This window comes from Hyla sarda, unplaced genomic scaffold, assembly GCF_029499605.1.
Source record: "Hyla sarda isolate aHylSar1 unplaced genomic scaffold, aHylSar1.hap1 scaffold_2982, whole genome shotgun sequence".
Taxonomy (NCBI): Eukaryota; Metazoa; Chordata; class Amphibia; order Anura; family Hylidae; genus Hyla; species Hyla sarda.
Window position 1 is genome coordinate 743 of NW_026609697.1, and position 23,385 is coordinate 24,127.

The window sequence follows — 23,385 nt, forward strand, 5'->3', positions numbered from 1 at the left end:
AGTGCAATGGATGGCTGGAAGCATTTGTCTTTGCCTTTGCAATACCACAGAAGCAATGCATGGTCAATGTACAGCAATGACACACCTGTGTGAACAGCCAGGAGACCCCCCCCCCCCATGTTATGTTACATAGTTACATAGTTAGTACGGTCGAAAAAAGACATATGTCCATCACGTTCAACCAGGGAATTAAGGGGTAGGGGTGTGGCGCGATATTGGGGAAGGGATGAGATTTTATATTTCTTCATAAGCATTAATCTTATTTTGTCAATTAGGAACATTCAGCACCCACCCGCTATCAAGGCAGCTGCCTATCATGTCATGCCCTACCTGCACAGGTGTGCTGGCTACTCAAATGATCCAATTAAGGAGGCCATTTAGTCAGCAGCAGCAGAAGTCCTGTGCCTGGACGCTCCAACAGGGGCCAGACACAAGCAGAAGCAGAAGCAGCAGAAGCAGCAGCAGCACCACCTTTTGTTTTTTGGCTGCAGCAGCAGCAAGGCCCACAGGGCTGGCTAGCTGGCTAGCCAGCAAGCAGGTAGCAATGAAAGTAGGAATCTTTCTTTTTAACCCTGTAAGGGGGTGGTGCACTGTACCCGAAGATACTGCCATATCGGGTCAATGCATAGGGCGACGGAAGCAAGCTTCGAAATCGGCCCCCGTTCTCAAAAATCCATTTAATATATGGTCCCCAGATAGGGGACGTATCAGATATTAAACTGATAAGAACAGATACTACACTTGATCTTAGCCAAAAGGCCGAGAAGCGATAACCGTGAAAGGGGCGGGCCCAACAAGGTCCCCTTCATGGGCACTATCACTGCTTGCTGTCAGGGAGGCTGCCAGACAATTTTCCATGCACACTCTGGGCTGGGGGGCAGTCAACCACCAGTACACACAGCAGAACCCTAAACCCATACCATTATTGCTAAGCAAGCCAGACAGGGGCCCATTGCACTCCCACGGGGCCTTTTTAAATGCAATCCATAACCCGGATTTGCCAGGAACCCTTCTTACTCCTCCTACTTGCATGTGACACTGGGCTTAGGATCTGCATAGGAAACACACACACAAGCACACACCTACCTTTGTTGCCTGCAGATGCCTCCTTGGCTGTCCCCAAACGGTATCAAACCAACACCCACGGGAAGCTGTAAGCATAGAGGACATGCCTGCACCCCATTGGACTTACCTGTGTGGGTTAAATCCGGGTTATTTGACAACCTATGGCGGTGATGGTTCTGCTCAGGCAGAGCAGTGCTGATGCTCCTCATAAAGCTGTCGCTGCTGTGAAGGTTCTAGGTGACATCACAAATCCCTTTGGTTACATACACAACAAAGCTGGGTTGTTGTTGTTTACACTCTGCAAGGCCTGTGGAAGTGAGTGACATCATAGCACTGTAGTTCTGAGGGTTCAAGATGGATGCAACAATCTCCTGTTGCTTCTATGAAGGCCGTAATAGACGACATCACCAAACAGCTCCATAGTCACATACACAGCAAAGGAGAGATGTTGTTTACACCTAGTGATGTCAGTGGTATTGAGTGACATCACAGCACAGTGCTAAGGCTCCTGGGCCTGGACACAGCAGCGGCTGCAATATCTCAACGGAGAATACGTTTATATCTATATGTGTGTGTGCGCATATATATATATATATATATATATATATATATATATATATATATATATTTCTCCGCCGAAATCACTTTTAAACCCATTTCCACCTTTTTTTCCCTTCTCTTCCTCTTACTTTTTTTTCACGTTTTTTTACGTTTTTCTCCTTTTCGCCTCTTTTCTGGGCGTATTATTCTTCTTTTTCTTCTTTTTTTTCGTCTAATGCATACCCCATCAGTGCAGCAATGCTTATTCAATACCGCCAGCAGATGGAGACACTGGGGGATAATTTTCTAAGGATTTATACTGATTTTTCCTGTCTGAATTTGTCGCACAGAAAGTTGCAGGCCAAATATGTGTGACATTTCTGCGACTTTAGCTTCTAGAGCATTTTTACAACATTATACATAGGTGCTGAATACATAAAAAGCGACTGTTCAGCGACAGACAAGTCGCATCGGCTGAAAGTAGGCCAGAATGTCAGTCCATGTTGGAGCAGGTTTAGATACAGTCTAAAGCATAGATCTCAAAGTCTGTGCACAGAATTTAGCAAGGGCCTCGCACCTTCTGATGCATCAGGTAGGTGCACAATAGCATAGCCTAACCCTCTGTACTTTGGTCTATATTGATGCGGGACATAGACAGCCAGCTGATGACCAATCCATTAGTGCAATGGATGGCTGGAAGCATTTGTCTTTGCCTTTGCAATACCACAGAAGCAATGCATGGTCAATGTACAGCAATGACACACCTGTGTGAACAGCCAGGAGACCCCCCCCCCCCCCATGTTATGTTACATAGTTACATAGTTAGTACGGTCGAAAAAAGACATATGTCCATCACGTTCAACCAGGGAATTAAGGGGTAGGGGTGTGGCGCGATATTGGGGAAGGATGAGATTTTATATTTCTTCATAAGCATTAATCTTATTTTGTCAATTAGGAACATTCAGCACCCACCCGCTATCAAGGCAGCTGCCTATCATGTCATGCCCTAACCTGCACAGGTGTGCTGGCTACTCAAATGATCCAATTAAGGAGGCCATTTAGTCAGCAGCAGCAGAAGTCCTGTGCCTGGACGCTCCAACAGGGGCCAGACACAAGCAGAAGCAGAAGCAGCAGAAGCAGCAGCAGCACCACCTTTTGTTTTTTGGCTGCAGCAGCAGCAAGGCCCACAGGGCTGGCTAGCTGGCTAGCCAGCAAGCAGGTAGCAATGAAAGTAGGAATCTTTCTTTTTAACCCTGTAAGGGGGTGGTGCACTGTACCCGAAGATACTGCCATATCGGGTCAATGCATAGGGCGACGGAAGCAAGCTTCGAAATCGGCCCCCGTTCTCAAAAATCCATTTAATATATGGTCCCCAGATAGGGGACGTATCAGATATTAAACTGATAAGAACAGATACTACACTTGATCTTAGCCAAAAGGCCGAGAAGCGATAACCGTGAAAGGGGCGGGCCCAACAAGGTCCCCTTCATGGGCACTATCACTGCTTGCTGTCAGGGAGGCTGCCAGACAATTTTCCATGCACACTCTGGGCTGGGGGGCAGTCAACCACCAGTACACACAGCAGAACCTAAACCCATACCATTATTGCTAAGCAGCAAGACAGGGGCCCATTGCACTCCCACGGGGCCTTTTTAAATGCAATCCATAACCCGGATTTGCCAGGAACCCTTCTTACTCCTCCTACTTGCATGTGACACTGGGCTTAGGATCTGCATAGGAAACACACACACAAGCACACACCTACCTTTGTTGCCTGCAGATGCCTCCTTGGCTGTCCCCAAACGGTATCAAACCAACACCCACGGGAAGCTGTAAGCATAGAGGACATGCCTGCACCCCATTGGACTTACCTGTGTGGGTTAAATCCGGGTTATTTGACAACCTATGGCGGTGATGGTTCTGCTCAGGCAGAGCAGTGCTGATGCTCCTCATAAAGCTGTCGCTGCTGTGAAGGTTCTAGGTGACATCACAAATCCCTTTGGTTACATACACAACAAAGCTGGGTTGTTGTTGTTTACACTCTGCAAGGCCTGTGGAAGTGAGTGACATCATAGCACTGTAGTTCTGAGGGTTCAAGATGGATGCAACAATCTCCTGTTGCTTCTATGAAGGCCGTAATAGACGACATCACCAAACAGCTCCATAGTCACATACACAGCAAAGGAGAGATGTTGTTTACACCTAGTGATGTCAGTGGTATTGAGTGACATCACAGCACAGTGCTAAGGCTCCTGGCCTGGACACAGCAGCGGCTGCAATATCTCAACGGAGAATACGTTTATATCTATATGTGTGTGTGCGCATATATATATATATATATATATATATATATATATATATATATATATATTTCTCCGCCGAAATCACTTTTAAACCCATTTCCACCTTTTTTTCCCTTCTCTTCCTCTTACTTTTTTTTCACGTTTTTTTACGTTTTTCTCCTTTTCGCCTCTTTTCTGGGCGTATTATTCTTCTTTTTCTTCTTTTTTTTCGTCTAATGCATACCCCATCAGTGCAGCAATGCTTATTCAATACCGCCAGCAGATGGAGACACTGGGGGATAATTTTCTAAGGATTTATACTGATTTTTCCTGTCTGAATTTGTCGCACAGAAAGTTGCAGGCCAAATATGTGTGACATTTCTGCGACTTTAGCTTCTAGAGCATTTTTACAACATTATACATAGGTGCTGAATACATAAAAAGCGACTGTTCAGCGACAGACAAGTCGCATCGGCTGAAAGTAGGCCAGAATGTCAGTCCATGTTGGAGCAGGTTTAGATACAGTCTAAAGCATAGATCTCAAAGTCTGTGCACAGAATTTAGCAAGGGCCTCGCACCTTCTGATGCATCAGGTAGGTGCACAATAGCATAGCCTAACCCTCTGTACTTTGGTCTATATTGATGCGGGACATAGACAGCCAGCTGATGACCAATCCATTAGTGCAATGGATGGCTGGAAGCATTTGTCTTTGCCTTTGCAATACCACAGAAGCAATGCATGGTCAATGTACAGCAATGACACACCTGTGTGAACAGCCAGGAGACCCCCCCCCCCCATGTTATGTTACATAGTTACATAGTTAGTACGGTCGAAAAAAGACATATGTCCATCACGTTCAACCAGGGAATTAAGGGGTAGGGGTGTGGCGCGATATTGGGGAAGGGATGAGATTTTATATTTCTTCATAAGCATTAATCTTATTTTGTCAATTAGGAACATTCAGCACCCACCCGCTATCAAGGCAGCTGCCTATCATGTCATGCCCTACCTGCACAGGTGTGCTGGCTACTCAAATGATCCAATTAAGGAGGCCATTTAGTCAGCAGCAGCAGAAGTCCTGTGCCTGGACGCTCCAACAGGGGCCAGACACAAGCAGAAGCAGAAGCAGCAGAAGCAGCAGCAGCACCACCTTTTGTTTTTTGGCTGCAGCAGCAGCAAGGCCCACAGGGCTGGCTAGCTGGCTAGCCAGCAAGCAGGTAGCAATGAAAGTAGGAATCTTTCTTTTTAACCCTGTAAGGGGGTGGTGCACTGTACCCGAAGATACTGCCATATCGGGTCAATGCATAGGGCGACGGAAGCAAGCTTCGAAATCGGCCCCCGTTCTCAAAAATCCATTTAATATATGGTCCCCAGATAGGGGACGTATCAGATATTAAACTGATAAGAACAGATACTACACTTGATCTTAGCCAAAAGGCCGAGAAGCGATAACCGTGAAAGGGGCGGGCCCAACAAGGTCCCCTTCATGGGCACTATCACTGCTTGCTGTCAGGGAGGCTGCCAGACAATTTTCCATGCACACTCTGGGCTGGGGGGCAGTCAACCACCAGTACACACAGCAGAACCTAAACCCATACCATTATTGCTAAGCAGCAAGACAGGGGCCCATTGCACTCCCACGGGGCCTTTTTAAATGCAATCCATAACCCGGATTTGCCAGGAACCCTTCTTACTCCTCCTACTTGCATGTGACACTGGGCTTAGGATCTGCATAGGAAACACACACACAAGCACACACCTACCTTTGTTGCCTGCAGATGCCTCCTTGGCTGTCCCCAAACGGTATCAAACCAACACCCACGGGAAGCTGTAAGCATAGAGGACATGCCTGCACCCCATTGGACTTACCTGTGTGGGTTAAATCCGGGTTATTTGACAACCTATGGCGGTGATGGTTCTGCTCAGGCAGAGCAGTGCTGATGCTCCTCATAAAGCTGTCGCTGCTGTGAAGGTTCTAGGTGACATCACAAATCCCTTTGGTTACATACACAACAAAGCTGGGTTGTTGTTGTTTACACTCTGCAAGGCCTGTGGAAGTGAGTGACATCATAGCACTGTAGTTCTGAGGGTTCAAGATGGATGCAACAATCTCCTGTTGCTTCTATGAAGGCCGTAATAGACGACATCACCAAACAGCTCCATAGTCACATACACAGCAAAGGAGAGATGTTGTTTACACCTAGTGATGTCAGTGGTATTGAGTGACATCACAGCACAGTGCTAAGGCTCCTGGGCCTGGACACAGCAGCGGCTGCAATATCTCAACGGAGAATACGTTTATATCTATATGTGTGTGTGCGCATATATATATATATATATATATATATATATATATATATATATATATTTCTCCGCCGAAATCACTTTTAAACCCATTTCCACCTTTTTTTCCCTTCTCTTCCTCTTACTTTTTTTTCACGTTTTTTTACGTTTTTCTCCTTTTCGCCTCTTTTCTGGGCGTATTATTCTTCTTTTTCTTCTTTTTTTTCGTCTAATGCATACCCCATCAGTGCAGCAATGCTTATTCAATACCGCCAGCAGATGGAGACACTGGGGGATAATTTTCTAAGGATTTATACTGATTTTTCCTGTCTGAATTTGTCGCACAGAAAGTTGCAGGCCAAATATGTGTGACATTTCTGCGACTTTAGCTTCTAGAGCATTTTTACAACATTATACATAGGTGCTGAATACATAAAAAGCGACTGTTCAGCGACAGACAAGTCGCATCGGCTGAAAGTAGGCCAGAATGTCAGTCCATGTTGGAGCAGGTTTAGATACAGTCTAAAGCATAGATCTCAAAGTCTGTGCACAGAATTTAGCAAGGGCCTCGCACCTTCTGATGCATCAGGTAGGTGCACAATAGCATAGCCTAACCCTCTGTACTTTGGTCTATATTGATGCGGGACATAGACAGCCAGCTGATGACCAATCCATTAGTGCAATGGATGGCTGGAAGCATTTGTCTTTGCCTTTGCAATACCACAGAAGCAATGCATGGTCAATGTACAGCAATGACACACCTGTGTGAACAGCCAGGAGACCCCCCCCCCCCCCATGTTATGTTACATAGTTACATAGTTAGTACGGTCGAAAAAAGACATATGTCCATCACGTTCAACCAGGGAATTAAGGGGTAGGGGTGTGGCGCGATATTGGGGAAGGGATGAGATTTTATATTTCTTCATAAGCATTAATCTTATTTTGTCAATTAGGAACATTCAGCACCCACCCGCTATCAAGGCAGCTGCCTATCATGTCATGCCCTACCTGCACAGGTGTGCTGGCTACTCAAATGATCCAATTAAGGAGGCCATTTAGTCAGCAGCAGCAGAAGTCCTGTGCCTGGACGCTCCAACAGGGGCCAGACACAAGCAGAAGCAGAAGCAGCAGAAGCAGCAGCAGCACCACCTTTTGTTTTTTGGCTGCAGCAGCAGCAAGGCCCACAGGGCTGGCTAGCTGGCTAGCCAGCAAGCAGGTAGCAATGAAAGTAGGAATCTTTCTTTTTAACCCTGTAAGGGGGTGGTGCACTGTACCCGAAGATACTGCCATATCGGGTCAATGCATAGGGCGACGGAAGCAAGCTTCGAAATCGGCCCCCGTTCTCAAAAATCCATTTAATATATGGTCCCCAGATAGGGGACGTATCAGATATTAAACTGATAAGAACAGATACTACACTTGATCTTAGCCAAAAGGCCGAGAAGCGATAACCGTGAAAGGGGCGGGCCCAACAAGGTCCCCTTCATGGGCACTATCACTGCTTGCTGTCAGGGAGGCTGCCAGACAATTTTCCATGCACACTCTGGGCTGGGGGGCAGTCAACCACCAGTACACACAGCAGAACCTAAACCCATACCATTATTGCTAAGCAGCAAGACAGGGGCCCATTGCACTCCCACGGGGCCTTTTTAAATGCAATCCATAACCCGGATTTGCCAGGAACCCTTCTTACTCCTCCTACTTGCATGTGACACTGGGCTTAGGATCTGCATAGGAAACACACACACAAGCACACACCTACCTTTGTTGCCTGCAGATGCCTCCTTGGCTGTCCCCAAACGGTATCAAACCAACACCCACGGGAAGCTGTAAGCATAGAGGACATGCCTGCACCCCATTGGACTTACCTGTGTGGGTTAAATCCGGGTTATTTGACAACCTATGGCGGTGATGGTTCTGCTCAGGCAGAGCAGTGCTGATGCTCCTCATAAAGCTGTCGCTGCTGTGAAGGTTCTAGGTGACATCACAAATCCCTTTGGTTACATACACAACAAAGCTGGGTTGTTGTTGTTTACACTCTGCAAGGCCTGTGGAAGTGAGTGACATCATAGCACTGTAGTTCTGAGGGTTCAAGATGGATGCAACAATCTCCTGTTGCTTCTATGAAGGCCGTAATAGACGACATCACCAAACAGCTCCATAGTCACATACACAGCAAAGGAGAGATGTTGTTTACACCTAGTGATGTCAGTGGTATTGAGTGACATCACAGCACAGTGCTAAGGCTCCTGGGCCTGGACACAGCAGCGGCTGCAATATCTCAACGGAGAATACGTTTATATCTATATGTGTGTGTGCGCATATATATATATATATATATATATATATATATATATATATATATATATATTTCTCCGCCGAAATCACTTTTAAACCCATTTCCACCTTTTTTTCCCTTCTCTTCCTCTTACTTTTTTTTCACGTTTTTTTACGTTTTTCTCCTTTTCGCCTCTTTTCTGGGCGTATTATTCTTCTTTTTCTTCTTTTTTTTCGTCTAATGCATACCCCATCAGTGCAGCAATGCTTATTCAATACCGCCAGCAGATGGAGACACTGGGGGATAATTTTCTAAGGATTTATACTGATTTTTCCTGTCTGAATTTGTCGCACAGAAAGTTGCAGGCCAAATATGTGTGACATTTCTGCGACTTTAGCTTCTAGAGCATTTTTACAACATTATACATAGGTGCTGAATACATAAAAAGCGACTGTTCAGCGACAGACAAGTCGCATCGGCTGAAAGTAGGCCAGAATGTCAGTCCATGTTGGAGCAGGTTTAGATACAGTCTAAAGCATAGATCTCAAAGTCTGTGCACAGAATTTAGCAAGGGCCTCGCACCTTCTGATGCATCAGGTAGGTGCACAATAGCATAGCCTAACCCTCTGTACTTTGGTCTATATTGATGCGGGACATAGACAGCCAGCTGATGACCAATCCATTAGTGCAATGGATGGCTGGAAGCATTTGTCTTTGCCTTTGCAATACCACAGAAGCAATGCATGGTCAATGTACAGCAATGACACACCTGTGTGAACAGCCAGGAGACCCCCCCCCCCCCATGTTATGTTACATAGTTACATAGTTAGTACGGTCGAAAAAAGACATATGTCCATCACGTTCAACCAGGGAATTAAGGGGTAGGGGTGTGGCGCGATATTGGGGAAGGGATGAGATTTTATATTTCTTCATAAGCATTAATCTTATTTTGTCAATTAGGAACATTCAGCACCCACCCGCTATCAAGGCAGCTGCCTATCATGTCATGCCCTACCTGCACAGGTGTGCTGGCTACTCAAATGATCCAATTAAGGAGGCCATTTAGTCAGCAGCAGCAGAAGTCCTGTGCCTGGACGCTCCAACAGGGGCCAGACACAAGCAGAAGCAGAAGCAGCAGAAGCAGCAGCAGCACCACCTTTTGTTTTTTGGCTGCAGCAGCAGCAAGGCCCACAGGGCTGGCTAGCTGGCTAGCCAGCAAGCAGGTAGCAATGAAAGTAGGAATCTTTCTTTTTAACCCTGTAAGGGGGTGGTGCACTGTACCCGAAGATACTGCCATATCGGGTCAATGCATAGGGCGACGGAAGCAAGCTTCGAAATCGGCCCCCGTTCTCAAAAATCCATTTAATATATGGTCCCCAGATAGGGGACGTATCAGATATTAAACTGATAAGAACAGATACTACACTTGATCTTAGCCAAAAGGCCGAGAAGCGATAACCGTGAAAGGGGCGGGCCCAACAAGGTCCCCTTCATGGGCACTATCACTGCTTGCTGTCAGGGAGGCTGCCAGACAATTTTCCATGCACACTCTGGGCTGGGGGGCAGTCAACCACCAGTACACACAGCAGAACCTAAACCCATACCATTATTGCTAAGCAGCAAGACAGGGGCCCATTGCACTCCCACGGGGCCTTTTTAAATGCAATCCATAACCCGGATTTGCCAGGAACCCTTCTTACTCCTCCTACTTGCATGTGACACTGGGCTTAGGATCTGCATAGGAAACACACACACAAGCACACACCTACCTTTGTTGCCTGCAGATGCCTCCTTGGCTGTCCCCAAACGGTATCAAACCAACACCCACGGGAAGCTGTAAGCATAGAGGACATGCCTGCACCCCATTGGACTTACCTGTGTGGGTTAAATCCGGGTTATTTGACAACCTATGGCGGTGATGGTTCTGCTCAGGCAGAGCAGTGCTGATGCTCCTCATAAAGCTGTCGCTGCTGTGAAGGTTCTAGGTGACATCACAAATCCCTTTGGTTACATACACAACAAAGCTGGGTTGTTGTTGTTTACACTCTGCAAGGCCTGTGGAAGTGAGTGACATCATAGCACTGTAGTTCTGAGGGTTCAAGATGGATGCAACAATCTCCTGTTGCTTCTATGAAGGCCGTAATAGACGACATCACCAAACAGCTCCATAGTCACATACACAGCAAAGGAGAGATGTTGTTTACACCTAGTGATGTCAGTGGTATTGAGTGACATCACAGCACAGTGCTAAGGCTCCTGGGCCTGGACACAGCAGCGGCTGCAATATCTCAACGGAGAATACGTTTATATCTATATGTGTGTGTGCGCATATATATATATATATATATATATATATATATATATATATATATATTTCTCCGCCGAAATCACTTTTAAACCCATTTCCACCTTTTTTTCCCTTCTCTTCCTCTTACTTTTTTTTCACGTTTTTTTACGTTTTTCTCCTTTTCGCCTCTTTTCTGGGCGTATTATTCTTCTTTTTCTTCTTTTTTTTCGTCTAATGCATACCCCATCAGTGCAGCAATGCTTATTCAATACCGCCAGCAGATGGAGACACTGGGGGATAATTTTCTAAGGATTTATACTGATTTTTCCTGTCTGAATTTGTCGCACAGAAAGTTGCAGGCCAAATATGTGTGACATTTCTGCGACTTTAGCTTCTAGAGCATTTTTACAACATTATACATAGGTGCTGAATACATAAAAAGCGACTGTTCAGCGACAGACAAGTCGCATCGGCTGAAAGTAGGCCAGAATGTCAGTCCATGTTGGAGCAGGTTTAGATACAGTCTAAAGCATAGATCTCAAAGTCTGTGCACAGAATTTAGCAAGGGCCTCGCACCTTCTGATGCATCAGGTAGGTGCACAATAGCATAGCCTAACCCTCTGTACTTTGGTCTATATTGATGCGGGACATAGACAGCCAGCTGATGACCAATCCATTAGTGCAATGGATGGCTGGAAGCATTTGTCTTTGCCTTTGCAATACCACAGAAGCAATGCATGGTCAATGTACAGCAATGACACACCTGTGTGAACAGCCAGGAGACCCCCCCCCCCCATGTTATGTTACATAGTTACATAGTTAGTACGGTCGAAAAAAGACATATGTCCATCACGTTCAACCAGGGAATTAAGGGGTAGGGGTGTGGCGCGATATTGGGGAAGGGATGAGATTTTATATTTCTTCATAAGCATTAATCTTATTTTGTCAATTAGGAACATTCAGCACCCACCCGCTATCAAGGCAGCTGCCTATCATGTCATGCCCTACCTGCACAGGTGTGCTGGCTACTCAAATGATCCAATTAAGGAGGCCATTTAGTCAGCAGCAGCAGAAGTCCTGTGCCTGGACGCTCCAACAGGGGCCAGACACAAGCAGAAGCAGAAGCAGCAGAAGCAGCAGCAGCACCACCTTTTGTTTTTTGGCTGCAGCAGCAGCAAGGCCCACAGGGCTGGCTAGCTGACTAGCCAGCAAGCAGGTAGCAATGAAAGTAGGAATCTTTCTTTTTAACCCTGTAAGGGGGTGGTGCACTGTACCCGAAGATACTGCCATATCGGGTCAATGCATAGGGCGACGGAAGCAAGCTTCGAAATCGGCCCCCGTTCTCAAAAATCCATTTAATATATGGTCCCCAGATAGGGGACGTATCAGATATTAAACTGATAAGAACAGATACTACACTTGATCTTAGCCAAAAGGCCGAGAAGCGATAACCGTGAAAGGGGCGGGCCCAACAAGGTCCCCTTCATGGGCACTATCACTGCTTGCTGTCAGGGAGGCTGCCAGACAATTTTCCATGCACACTCTGGGCTGGGGGGCAGTCAACCACCAGTACACACAGCAGAACCTAAACCCATACCATTATTGCTAAGCAGCAAGACAGGGGCCCATTGCACTCCCACGGGGCCTTTTTAAATGCAATCCATAACCCGGATTTGCCAGGAACCCTTCTTACTCCTCCTACTTGCATGTGACACTGGGCTTAGGATCTGCATAGGAAACACACACACAAGCACACACCTACCTTTGTTGCCTGCAGATGCCTCCTTGGCTGTCCCCAAACGGTATCAAACCAACACCCACGGGAAGCTGTAAGCATAGAGGACATGCCTGCACCCCATTGGACTTACCTGTGTGGGTTAAATCCGGGTTATTTGACAACCTATGGCGGTGATGGTTCTGCTCAGGCAGAGCAGTGCTGATGCTCCTCATAAAGCTGTCGCTGCTGTGAAGGTTCTAGGTGACATCACAAATCCCTTTGGTTACATACACAACAAAGCTGGGTTGTTGTTGTTTACACTCTGCAAGGCCTGTGGAAGTGAGTGACATCATAGCACTGTAGTTCTGAGGGTTCAAGATGGATGCAACAATCTCCTGTTGCTTCTATGAAGGCCGTAATAGACGACATCACCAAACAGCTCCATAGTCACATACACAGCAAAGGAGAGATGTTGTTTACACCTAGTGATGTCAGTGGTATTGAGTGACATCACAGCACAGTGCTAAGGCTCCTGGGCCTGGACACAGCAGCGGCTGCAATATCTCAACGGAGAATACGTTTATATCTATATGTGTGTGTGCGCATATATATATATATATATATATATATATATATATATATATATATTCTCCGCCGAAATCACTTTTAAACCCATTTCCACCTTTTTTTCCCTTCTCTTCCTCTTACTTTTTTTTCACGTTTTTTTACGTTTTTCTCCTTTTCGCCTCTTTTCTGGGCGTATTATTCTTCTTTTTCTTCTTTTTTTTCGTCTAATGCATACCCCATCAGTGCAGCAATGCTTATTCAATACCGCCAGCAGATGGAGACACTGGGGGATAATTTTCTAAGGATTTATACTGATTTTTCCTGTCTGAATTTGTCGCACAGAAAGTTGCAGGCCAAATATGTGTGACATTTCTGCGACTTTAGCTTCTAGAGCATTTTTACAACATTATACATAGGTGCTGAATACATAAAAAGCGACTGTTCAGCGACAGACAAGTCGCATCGGCTGAAAGTAGGCCAGAATGTCAGTCCATGTTGGAGCAGGTTTAGATACAGTCTAAAGCATAGATCTCAAAGTCTGTGCACAGAATTTAGCAAGGGCCTCGCACCTTCTGATGCATCAGGTAGGTGCACAATAGCATAGCCTAACCCTCTGTACTTTGGTCTATATTGATGCGGGACATAGACAGCCAGCTGATGACCAATCCATTAGTGCAATGGATGGCTGGAAGCATTTGTCTTTGCCTTTGCAATACCACAGAAGCAATGCATGGTCAATGTACAGCAATGACACACCTGTGTGAACAGCCAGGAGACCCCCCCCCCCCCATGTTATGTTACATAGTTACATAGTTAGTACGGTCGAAAAAAGACATATGTCCATCACGTTCAACCAGGGAATTAAGGGGTAGGGGTGTGGCGCGATATTGGGGAAGGGATGAGATTTTATATTTCTTCATAAGCATTAATCTTATTTTGTCAATTAGGAACATTCAGCACCCACCCGCTATCAAGGCAGCTGCCTATCATGTCATGCCCTACCTGCACAGGTGTGCTGGCTACTCAAATGATCCAATTAAGGAGGCCATTTAGTCAGCAGCAGCAGAAGTCCTGTGCCTGGACGCTCCAACAGGGGCCAGACACAAGCAGAAGCAGAAGCAGCAGAAGCAGCAGCAGCACCACCTTTTGTTTTTTGGCTGCAGCAGCAGCAAGGCCCACAGGGCTGGCTAGCTGGCTAGCCAGCAAGCAGGTAGCAATGAAAGTAGGAATCTTTCTTTTTAACCCTGTAAGGGGGTGGTGCACTGTACCCGAAGATACTGCCATATCGGGTCAATGCATAGGGCGACGGAAGCAAGCTTCGAAATCGGCCCCCGTTCTCAAAAATCCATTTAATATATGGTCCCCAGATAGGGGACGTATCAGATATTAAACTGATAAGAACAGATACTACACTTGATCTTAGCCAAAAGGCCGAGAAGCGATAACCGTGAAAGGGGCGGGCCCAACAAGGTCCCCTTCATGGGCACTATCACTGCTTGCTGTCAGGGAGGCTGCCAGACAATTTTCCATGCACACTCTGGGCTGGGGGGCAGTCAACCACCAGTACACACAGCAGAACCTAAACCCATACCATTATTGCTAAGCAGCAAGACAGGGGCCCATTGCACTCCCACGGGGCCTTTTTAAATGCAATCCATAACCCGGATTTGCCAGGAACCCTTCTTACTCCTCCTACTTGCATGTGACACTGGGCTTAGGATCTGCATAGGAAACACACACACAAGCACACACCTACCTTTGTTGCCTGCAGATGCCTCCTTGGCTGTCCCCAAACGGTATCAAACCAACACCCACGGGAAGCTGTAAGCATAGAGGACATGCCTGCACCCCATTGGACTTACCTGTGTGGGTTAAATCCGGGTTATTTGACAACCTATGGCGGTGATGGTTCTGCTCAGGCAGAGCAGTGCTGATGCTCCTCATAAAGCTGTCGCTGCTGTGAAGGTTCTAGGTGACATCACAAATCCCTTTGGTTACATACACAACAAAGCTGGGTTGTTGTTGTTTACACTCTGCAAGGCCTGTGGAAGTGAGTGACATCATAGCACTGTAGTTCTGAGGGTTCAAGATGGATGCAACAATCTCCTGTTGCTTCTATGAAGGCCGTAATAGACGACATCACCAAACAGCTCCATAGTCACATACACAGCAAAGGAGAGATGTTGTTTACACCTAGTGATGTCAGTGGTATTGAGTGACATCACAGCACAGTGCTAAGGCTCCTGGGCCTGGACACAGCAGCGGCTGCAATATCTCAACGGAGAATACGTTTATATCTATATGTGTGTGTGCGCATATATATATATATATATATATATATATATATATATATATATATATATATATATATTTCTCCGCCGAAATCACTTTTAAACCCATTTCCACCTTTTTTTCCCTTCTCTTCCTCTTACTTTTTTTTCACGTTTTTTTACGTTTTTCTCCTTTTCGCCTCTTTTCTGGGCGTATTATTCTTCTTTTTCTTCTTTTTTTTCGTCTAATGCATACCCCATCAGTGCAGCAATGCTTATTCAATACCGCCAGCAGATGGAGACACTGGGGGATAATTTTCTAAGGATTTATACTGATTTTTCCTGTCTGAATTTGTCGCACAGAAAGTTGCAGGCCAAATATGTGTGACATTTCTGCGACTTTAGCTTCTAGAGCATTTTTACAACATTATACATAGGTGCTGAATACATAAAAAGCGACTGTTCAGCGACAGACAAGTCGCATCGGCTGAAAGTAGGCCAGAATGTCAGTCCATGTTGGAGCAGGTTTAGATACAGTCTAAAGCATAGATCTCAAAGTCTGTGCACAGAATTTAGCAAGGGCCTCGCACCTTCTGATGCATCAGGTAGGTGCACAATAGCATAGCCTAACCCTCTGTACTTTGGTCTATATTGATGCGGGACATAGACAGCCAGCTGATGACCAATCCATTAGTGCAATGGATGGCTGGAAGCATTTGTCTTTGCCTTTGCAATACCACAGAAGCAATGCATGGTCAATGTACAGCAATGACACACCTGTGTGAACAGCCAGGAGACCCCCCCCCCCCATGTTATGTTACATAGTTACATAGTTAGTACGGTCGAAAAAAGACATATGTCCATCACGTTCAACCAGGGAATTAAGGGGTAGGGGTGTGGCGCGATATTGGGGAAGGGATGAGATTTTATATTTCTTCATAAGCATTAATCTTATTTTGTCAATTAGGAACATTCAGCACCCACCCGCTATCAAGGCAGCTGCCTATCATGTCATGCCCTACCTGCACAGGTGTGCTGGCTACTCAAATGATCCAATTAAGGAGGCCATTTAGTCAGCAGCAGCAGAAGTCCTGTGCCTGGACGCTCCAACAGGGGCCAGACACAAGCAGAAGCAGAAGCAGCAGAAGCAGCAGCAGCACCACCTTTTGTTTTTTGGCTGCAGCAGCAGCAAGGCCCACAGGGCTGGCTAGCTGGCTAGCCAGCAAGCAGGTAGCAATGAAAGTAGGAATCTTTCTTTTTAACCCTGTAAGGGGGTGGTGCACTGTACCCGAAGATACTGCCATATCGGGTCAATGCATAGGGCGACGGAAGCAAGCTTCGAAATCGGCCCCCGTTCTCAAAAATCCATTTAATATATGGTCCCCAGATAGGGGACGTATCAGATATTAAACTGATAAGAACAGATACTACACTTGATCTTAGCCAAAAGGCCGAGAAGCGATAACCGTGAAAGGGGCGGGCCCAACAAGGTCCCCTTCATGGGCACTATCACTGCTTGCTGTCAGGGAGGCTGCCAGACAATTTTCCATGCACACTCTGGGCTGGGGGGCAGTCAACCACCAGTACACACAGCAGAACCTAAACCCATACCATTATTGCTAAGCAGCAAGACAGGGGCCCATTGCACTCCCACGGGGCCTTTTTAAATGCAATCCATAACCCGGATTTGCCAGGAACCCTTCTTACTCCTCCTACTTGCATGTGACACTGGGCTTAGGATCTGCATAGGAAACACACACACAAGCACACACCTACCTTTGTTGCCTGCAGATGCCTCCTTGGCTGTCCCCAAACGGTATCAAACCAACACCCACGGGAAGCTGTAAGCATAGAGGACATGCCTGCACCCCATTGGACTTACCTGTGTGGGTTAAATCCGGGTTATTTGACAACCTATGGCGGTGATGGTTCTGCTCAGGCAGAGCAGTGCTGATGCTCCTCATAAAGCTGTCGCTGCTGTGAAGGTTCTAGGTGACATCACAAATCCCTTTGGTTACATACACAACAAAGCTGGGTTGTTGTTGTTTACACTCTGCAAGGCCTGTGGAAGTGAGTGACATCATAGCACTGTAGTTCTGAGGGTTCAAGATGGATGCAACAATCTCCTGTTGCTTCTATGAAGGCCGTAATAGACGACATCACCAAACAGCTCCATAGTCACATACACAGCAAAGGAGAGATGTTGTTTACACCTAGTGATGTCAGTGGTATTGAGTGACATCACAGCACAGTGCTAAGGCTCCTGGGCCTGGACACAGCAGCGGCTGCAATATCTCAACGGAGAATACGTTTATATCTATATGTGTGTGTGCGCATATATATATATATATATATATATATATATATATATATATATATATATTTCTCCGCCGAAATCACTTTTAAACCCATTTCCACCTTTTTTTCCCTTCTCTTCCTCTTACTTTTTTTTCACGTTTTTTTACGTTTTTCTCCTTTTCGCCTCTTTTCTGGGCGTATTATTCTTCTTTTTCTTCTTTTTTTTCGTCTAATGCATACCCCATCAGTGCAGCAATGCTTATTCAATACCGCCAGCAGATGGAGACACTGGGGGATAATTTTCTAAGGATTTATACTGATTTTTCCTGTCTGAATTTGTCGCACAGAAAGTTGCAGGCCAAATATGTGTGACATTTCTGCGACTTTAGCTTCTAGAGCATTTTTACAACATTATACATAGGTGCTGAATACATAAAAAGCGACTGTTCAGCGACAGACAAGTCGCATCGGCTGAAAGTAGGCCAGAATGTCAGTCCATGTTGGAGCAGGTTTAGATACAGTCTAAAGCATAGATCTCAAAGTCTGTGCACAGAATTTAGCAAGGGCCTCGCACCTTCTGATGCATCAGGTAGGTGCACAATAGCATAGCCTAACCCTCTGTACTTTGGTCTATATTGATGCGGGACATAGACAGCCAGCTGATGACCAATCCATTAGTGCAATGGATGGCTGGAAGCATTTGTCTTTGCCTTTGCAATACCACAGAAGCAATGCATGGTCAATGTACAGCAATGACACACCTGTGTGAACAGCCAGGAGACCCCCCCCCCCCCATGTTATGTTACATAGTTACATAGTTAGTACGGTCGAAAAAAGACATATGTCCATCACGTTCAACCAGGGAATTAAGGGGTAGGGGTGTGGCGCGATATTGGGGAAGGGATGAGATTTTATATTTCTTCATAAGCATTAATCTTATTTTGTCAATTAGGAACATTCAGCACCCACCCGCTATCAAGGCAGCTGCCTATCATGTCATGCCCTACCTGCACAGGTGTGCTGGCTACTCAAATGATCCAATTAAGGAGGCCATTTAGTCAGCAGCAGCAGAAGTCCTGTGCCTGGACGCTCCAACAGGGGCCAGACACAAGCAGAAGCAGAAGCAGCAGAAGCAGCAGCAGCACCACCTTTTGTTTTTTGGCTGCAGCAGCAGCAAGGCCCACAGGGCTGGCTAGCTGGCTAGCCAGCAAGCAGGTAGCAATGAAAGTAGGAATCTTTCTTTTTAACCCTGTAAGGGGGTGGTGCACTGTACCCGAAGATACTGCCATATCGGGTCAATGCATAGGGCGACGGAAGCAAGCTTCGAAATCGGCCCCCGTTCTCAAAAATCCATTTAATATATGGTCCCCAGATAGGGGACGTATCAGATATTAAACTGATAAGAACAGATACTACACTTGATCTTAGCCAAAAGGCCGAGAAGCGATAACCGTGAAAGGGGCGGGCCCAACAAGGTCCCCTTCATGGGCACTATCACTGCTTGCTGTCAGGGAGGCTGCCAGACAATTTTCCATGCACACTCTGGGCTGGGGGGCAGTCAACCACCAGTACACACAGCAGAACCTAAACCCATACCATTATTGCTAAGCAGCAAGACAGGGGCCCATTGCACTCCCACGGGGCCTTTTTAAATGCAATCCATAACCCGGATTTGCCAGGAACCCTTCTTACTCCTCCTACTTGCATGTGACACTGGGCTTAGGATCTGCATAGGAAACACACACACAAGCACACACCTACCTTTGTTGCCTGCAGATGCCTCCTTGGCTGTCCCCAAACGGTATCAAACCAACACCCACGGGAAGCTGTAAGCATAGAGGACATGCCTGCACCCCATTGGACTTACCTGTGTGGGTTAAATCCGGGTTATTTGACAACCTATGGCGGTGATGGTTCTGCTCAGGCAGAGCAGTGCTGATGCTCCTCATAAAGCTGTCGCTGCTGTGAAGGTTCTAGGTGACATCACAAATCCCTTTGGTTACATACACAACAAAGCTGGGTTGTTGTTGTTTACACTCTGCAAGGCCTGTGGAAGTGAGTGACATCATAGCACTGTAGTTCTGAGGGTTCAAGATGGATGCAACAATCTCCTGTTGCTTCTATGAAGGCCGTAATAGACGACATCACCAAACAGCTCCATAGTCACATACACAGCAAAGGAGAGATGTTGTTTACACCTAGTGATGTCAGTGGTATTGAGTGACATCACAGCACAGTGCTAAGGCTCCTGGGCCTGGACACAGCAGCGGCTGCAATATCTCAACGGAGAATACGTTTATATCTATATGTGTGTGTGCGCATATATATATATATATATATATATATATATATATATATATATTTCTCCGCCGAAATCACTTTTAAACCCATTTCCACCTTTTTTTCCCTTCTCTTCCTCTTACTTTTTTTTCACGTTTTTTTACGTTTTTCTCCTTTTCGCCTCTTTTCTGGGCGTATTATTCTTCTTTTTCTTCTTTTTTTTCGTCTAATGCATACCCCATCAGTGCAGCAATGCTTATTCAATACCGCCAGCAGATGGAGACACTGGGGGATAATTTTCTAAGGATTTATACTGATTTTTCCTGTCTGAATTTGTCGCACAGAAAGTTGCAGGCCAAATATGTGTGACATTTCTGCGACTTTAGCTTCTAGAGCATTTTTACAACATTATACATAGGTGCTGAATACATAAAAAGCGACTGTTCAGCGACAGACAAGTCGCATCGGCTGAAAGTAGGCCAGAATGTCAGTCCATGTTGGAGCAGGTTTAGATACAGTCTAAAGCATAGATCTCAAAGTCTGTGCACAGAATTTAGCAAGGGCCTCGCACCTTCTGATGCATCAGGTAGGTGCACAATAGCATAGCCTAACCCTCTGTACTTTGGTCTATATTGATGCGGGACATAGACAGCCAGCTGATGACCAATCCATTAGTGCAATGGATGGCTGGAAGCATTTGTCTTTGCCTTTGCAATACCACAGAAGCAATGCATGGTCAATGTACAGCAATGACACACCTGTGTGAACAGCCAGGAGACCCCCCCCCCCCATGTTATGTTACATAGTTACATAGTTAGTACGGTCGAAAAAAGACATATGTCCATCACGTTCAACCAGGGAATTAAGGGGTAGGGGTGTGGCGCGATATTGGGGAAGGGATGAGATTTTATATTTCTTCATAAGCATTAATCTTATTTTGTCAATTAGGAACATTCAGCACCCACCCGCTATCAAGGCAGCTGCCTATCATGTCATGCCCTACCTGCACAGGTGTGCTGGCTACTCAAATGATCCAATTAAGGAGGCCATTTAGTCAGCAGCAGCAGAAGTCCTGTGCCTGGACGCTCCAACAGGGGCCAGACACAAGCAGAAGCAGAAGCAGCAGCAGCACCACCTTTTGTTTTTTGGCTGCAGCAGCAGCAAGGCCCACAGGGCTGGCTAGCTGGCTAGCCAGCAAGCAGGTAGCAATGAAAGTAGGAATCTTTCTTTTTAACCCTGTAAGGGGGTGGTGCACTGTACCCGAAGATACTGCCATATCGGGTCAATGCATAGGGCGACGGAAGCAAGCTTCGAAATCGGCCCCCGTTCTCAAAAATCCATTTAATATATGGTCCCCAGATAGGGGACGTATCAGATATTAAACTGATAAGAACAGATACTACACTTGATCTTAGCCAAAAGGCCGAGAAGCGATAACCGTGAAAGGGGCGGGCCCAACAAGGTCCCCTTCATGGGCACTATCACTGCTTGCTGTCAGGGAGGCTGCCAGACAATTTTCCATGCACACTCTGGGCTGGGGGGCAGTCAACCACCAGTACACACAGCAGAACCTAAACCCATACCATTATTGCTAAGCAGCAAGACAGGGGCCCATTGCACTCCCACGGGGCCTTTTTAAATGCAATCCATAACCCGGATTTGCCAGGAACCCTTCTTACTCCTCCTACTTGCATGTGACACTGGGCTTAGGATCTGCATAGGAAACACACACACAAGCACACACCTACCTTTGTTGCCTGCAGATGCCTCCTTGGCTGTCCCCAAACGGTATCAAACCAACACCCACGGGAAGCTGTAAGCATAGAGGACATGCCTGCACCCCATTGGACTTACCTGTGTGGGTTAAATCCGGGTTATTTGACAACCTATGGCGGTGATGGTTCTGCTCAGGCAGAGCAGTGCTGATGCTCCTCATAAAGCTGTCGCTGCTGTGAAGGTTCTAGGTGACATCACAAATCCCTTTGGTTACATACACAACAAAGCTGGGTTGTTGTTGTTTACACTCTGCAAGGCCTGTGGAAGTGAGTGACATCATAGCACTGTAGTTCTGAGGGTTCAAGATGGATGCAACAATCTCCTGTTGCTTCTATGAAGGCCGTAATAGACGACATCACCAAACAGCTCCATAGTCACATACACAGCAAAGGAGAGATGTTGTTTACACCTAGTGATGTCAGTGGTATTGAGTGACATCACAGCACAGTGCTAAGGCTCCTGGGCCTGGACACAGCAGCGGCTGCAATATCTCAACGGAGAATACGTTTATATCTATATGTGTGTGTGCGCATATATATATATATATATATATATATATATATATATATATATATTTCTCCGCCGAAATCACTTTTAAACCCATTTCCACCTTTTTTTCCCTTCTCTTCCTCTTACTTTTTTTTCACGTTTTTTTACGTTTTTCTCCTTTTCGCCTCTTTTCTGGGCGTATTATTCTTCTTTTTCTTCTTTTTTTTCGTCTAATGCATACCCCATCAGTGCAGCAATGCTTATTCAATACCGCCAGCAGATGGAGACACTGGGGGATAATTTTCTAAGGATTTATACTGATTTTTCCTGTCTGAATTTGTCGCACAGAAAGTTGCAGGCCAAATATGTGTGACATTTCTGCGACTTTAGCTTCTAGAGCATTTTTACAACATTATACATAGGTGCTGAATACATAAAAAGCGACTGTTCAGCGACAGACAAGTCGCATCGGCTGAAAGTAGGCCAGAATGTCAGTCCATGTTGGAGCAGGTTTAGATACAGTCTAAAGCATAGATCTCAAAGTCTGTGCACAGAATTTAGCAAGGGCCTCGCACCTTCTGATGCATCAGGTAGGTGCACAATAGCATAGCCTAACCCTCTGTACTTTGGTCTATATTGATGCGGGACATAGACAGCCAGCTGATGACCAATCCATTAGTGCAATGGATGGCTGGAAGCATTTGTCTTTGCCTTTGCAATACCACAGAAGCAATGCATGGTCAATGTACAGCAATGACACACCTGTGTGAACAGCCAGGAGACCCCCCCCCCCCATGTTATGTTACATAGTTACATAGTTAGTACGGTCGAAAAAAGACATATGTCCATCACGTTCAACCAGGGAATTAAGGGGTAGGGGTGTGGCGCGATATTGGGGAAGGGATGAGATTTTATATTTCTTCATAAGCATTAATCTTATTTTGTCAATTAGGAACATTCAGCACCCACCCGCTATCAAGGCAGCTGCCTATCATGTCATGCCCTACCTGCACAGGTGTGCTGGCTACTCAAATGATCCAATTAAGGAGGCCATTTAGTCAGCAGCAGCAGAAGTCCTGTGCCTGGACGCTCCAACAGGGGCCAGACACAAGCAAGCAGAAGCAGAAGCAGCAGCAGCACCACCTTTTGTTTTTTGGCTGCAGCAGCAGCAAGGCCCACAGGGCTGGCTAGCTGGCTAGCCAGCAAGCAGGTAGCAATGAAAGTAGGAATCTTTCTTTTTAACCCTGTAAGG

The 23,385-nt window shown here is 46.1% G+C and overlaps 10 non-coding genes across 10 annotated transcripts; all 10 read right to left on the bottom strand.

The window, feature by feature from the left end:
* Nucleotides 1-580: 580 nt before the first annotated feature.
* On the bottom strand, nucleotides 581-771 carry LOC130327391 (U2 spliceosomal RNA). The gene has a single exon (XR_008871777.1). It is a non-coding gene; the product is annotated as a U2 spliceosomal RNA (small nuclear RNA).
* A 2,095-nt stretch (nucleotides 772-2,866) lies between these two features.
* Nucleotides 2,867-3,057, bottom strand: LOC130327399 (U2 spliceosomal RNA). Its single transcript, XR_008871784.1, has one exon. It is a non-coding gene; the product is annotated as a U2 spliceosomal RNA (small nuclear RNA).
* A 2,090-nt stretch (nucleotides 3,058-5,147) lies between these two features.
* Nucleotides 5,148-5,338, bottom strand: LOC130327400 (U2 spliceosomal RNA). The gene has a single exon (XR_008871785.1). It is a non-coding gene; the product is annotated as a U2 spliceosomal RNA (small nuclear RNA).
* A 2,091-nt stretch (nucleotides 5,339-7,429) lies between these two features.
* LOC130327401 (U2 spliceosomal RNA) lies at nucleotides 7,430-7,620 on the bottom strand. The gene has a single exon (XR_008871786.1). It is a non-coding gene; the product is annotated as a U2 spliceosomal RNA (small nuclear RNA).
* A 2,094-nt stretch (nucleotides 7,621-9,714) lies between these two features.
* LOC130327402 (U2 spliceosomal RNA) lies at nucleotides 9,715-9,905 on the bottom strand. The gene has a single exon (XR_008871787.1). It is a non-coding gene; the product is annotated as a U2 spliceosomal RNA (small nuclear RNA).
* A 2,089-nt stretch (nucleotides 9,906-11,994) lies between these two features.
* On the bottom strand, nucleotides 11,995-12,185 carry LOC130327392 (U2 spliceosomal RNA). The gene has a single exon (XR_008871778.1). It is a non-coding gene; the product is annotated as a U2 spliceosomal RNA (small nuclear RNA).
* Nucleotides 12,186-14,272: 2,087 nt separating this feature from the next.
* LOC130327393 (U2 spliceosomal RNA) lies at nucleotides 14,273-14,463 on the bottom strand. The gene has a single exon (XR_008871779.1). It is a non-coding gene; the product is annotated as a U2 spliceosomal RNA (small nuclear RNA).
* A 2,099-nt stretch (nucleotides 14,464-16,562) lies between these two features.
* LOC130327395 (U2 spliceosomal RNA) lies at nucleotides 16,563-16,753 on the bottom strand. Its single transcript, XR_008871780.1, has one exon. It is a non-coding gene; the product is annotated as a U2 spliceosomal RNA (small nuclear RNA).
* Nucleotides 16,754-18,845: 2,092 nt separating this feature from the next.
* Nucleotides 18,846-19,036, bottom strand: LOC130327396 (U2 spliceosomal RNA). The gene has a single exon (XR_008871781.1). It is a non-coding gene; the product is annotated as a U2 spliceosomal RNA (small nuclear RNA).
* A 2,076-nt stretch (nucleotides 19,037-21,112) lies between these two features.
* On the bottom strand, nucleotides 21,113-21,303 carry LOC130327397 (U2 spliceosomal RNA). The gene has a single exon (XR_008871782.1). It is a non-coding gene; the product is annotated as a U2 spliceosomal RNA (small nuclear RNA).
* Nucleotides 21,304-23,385: the final 2,082 nt, after the last annotated feature.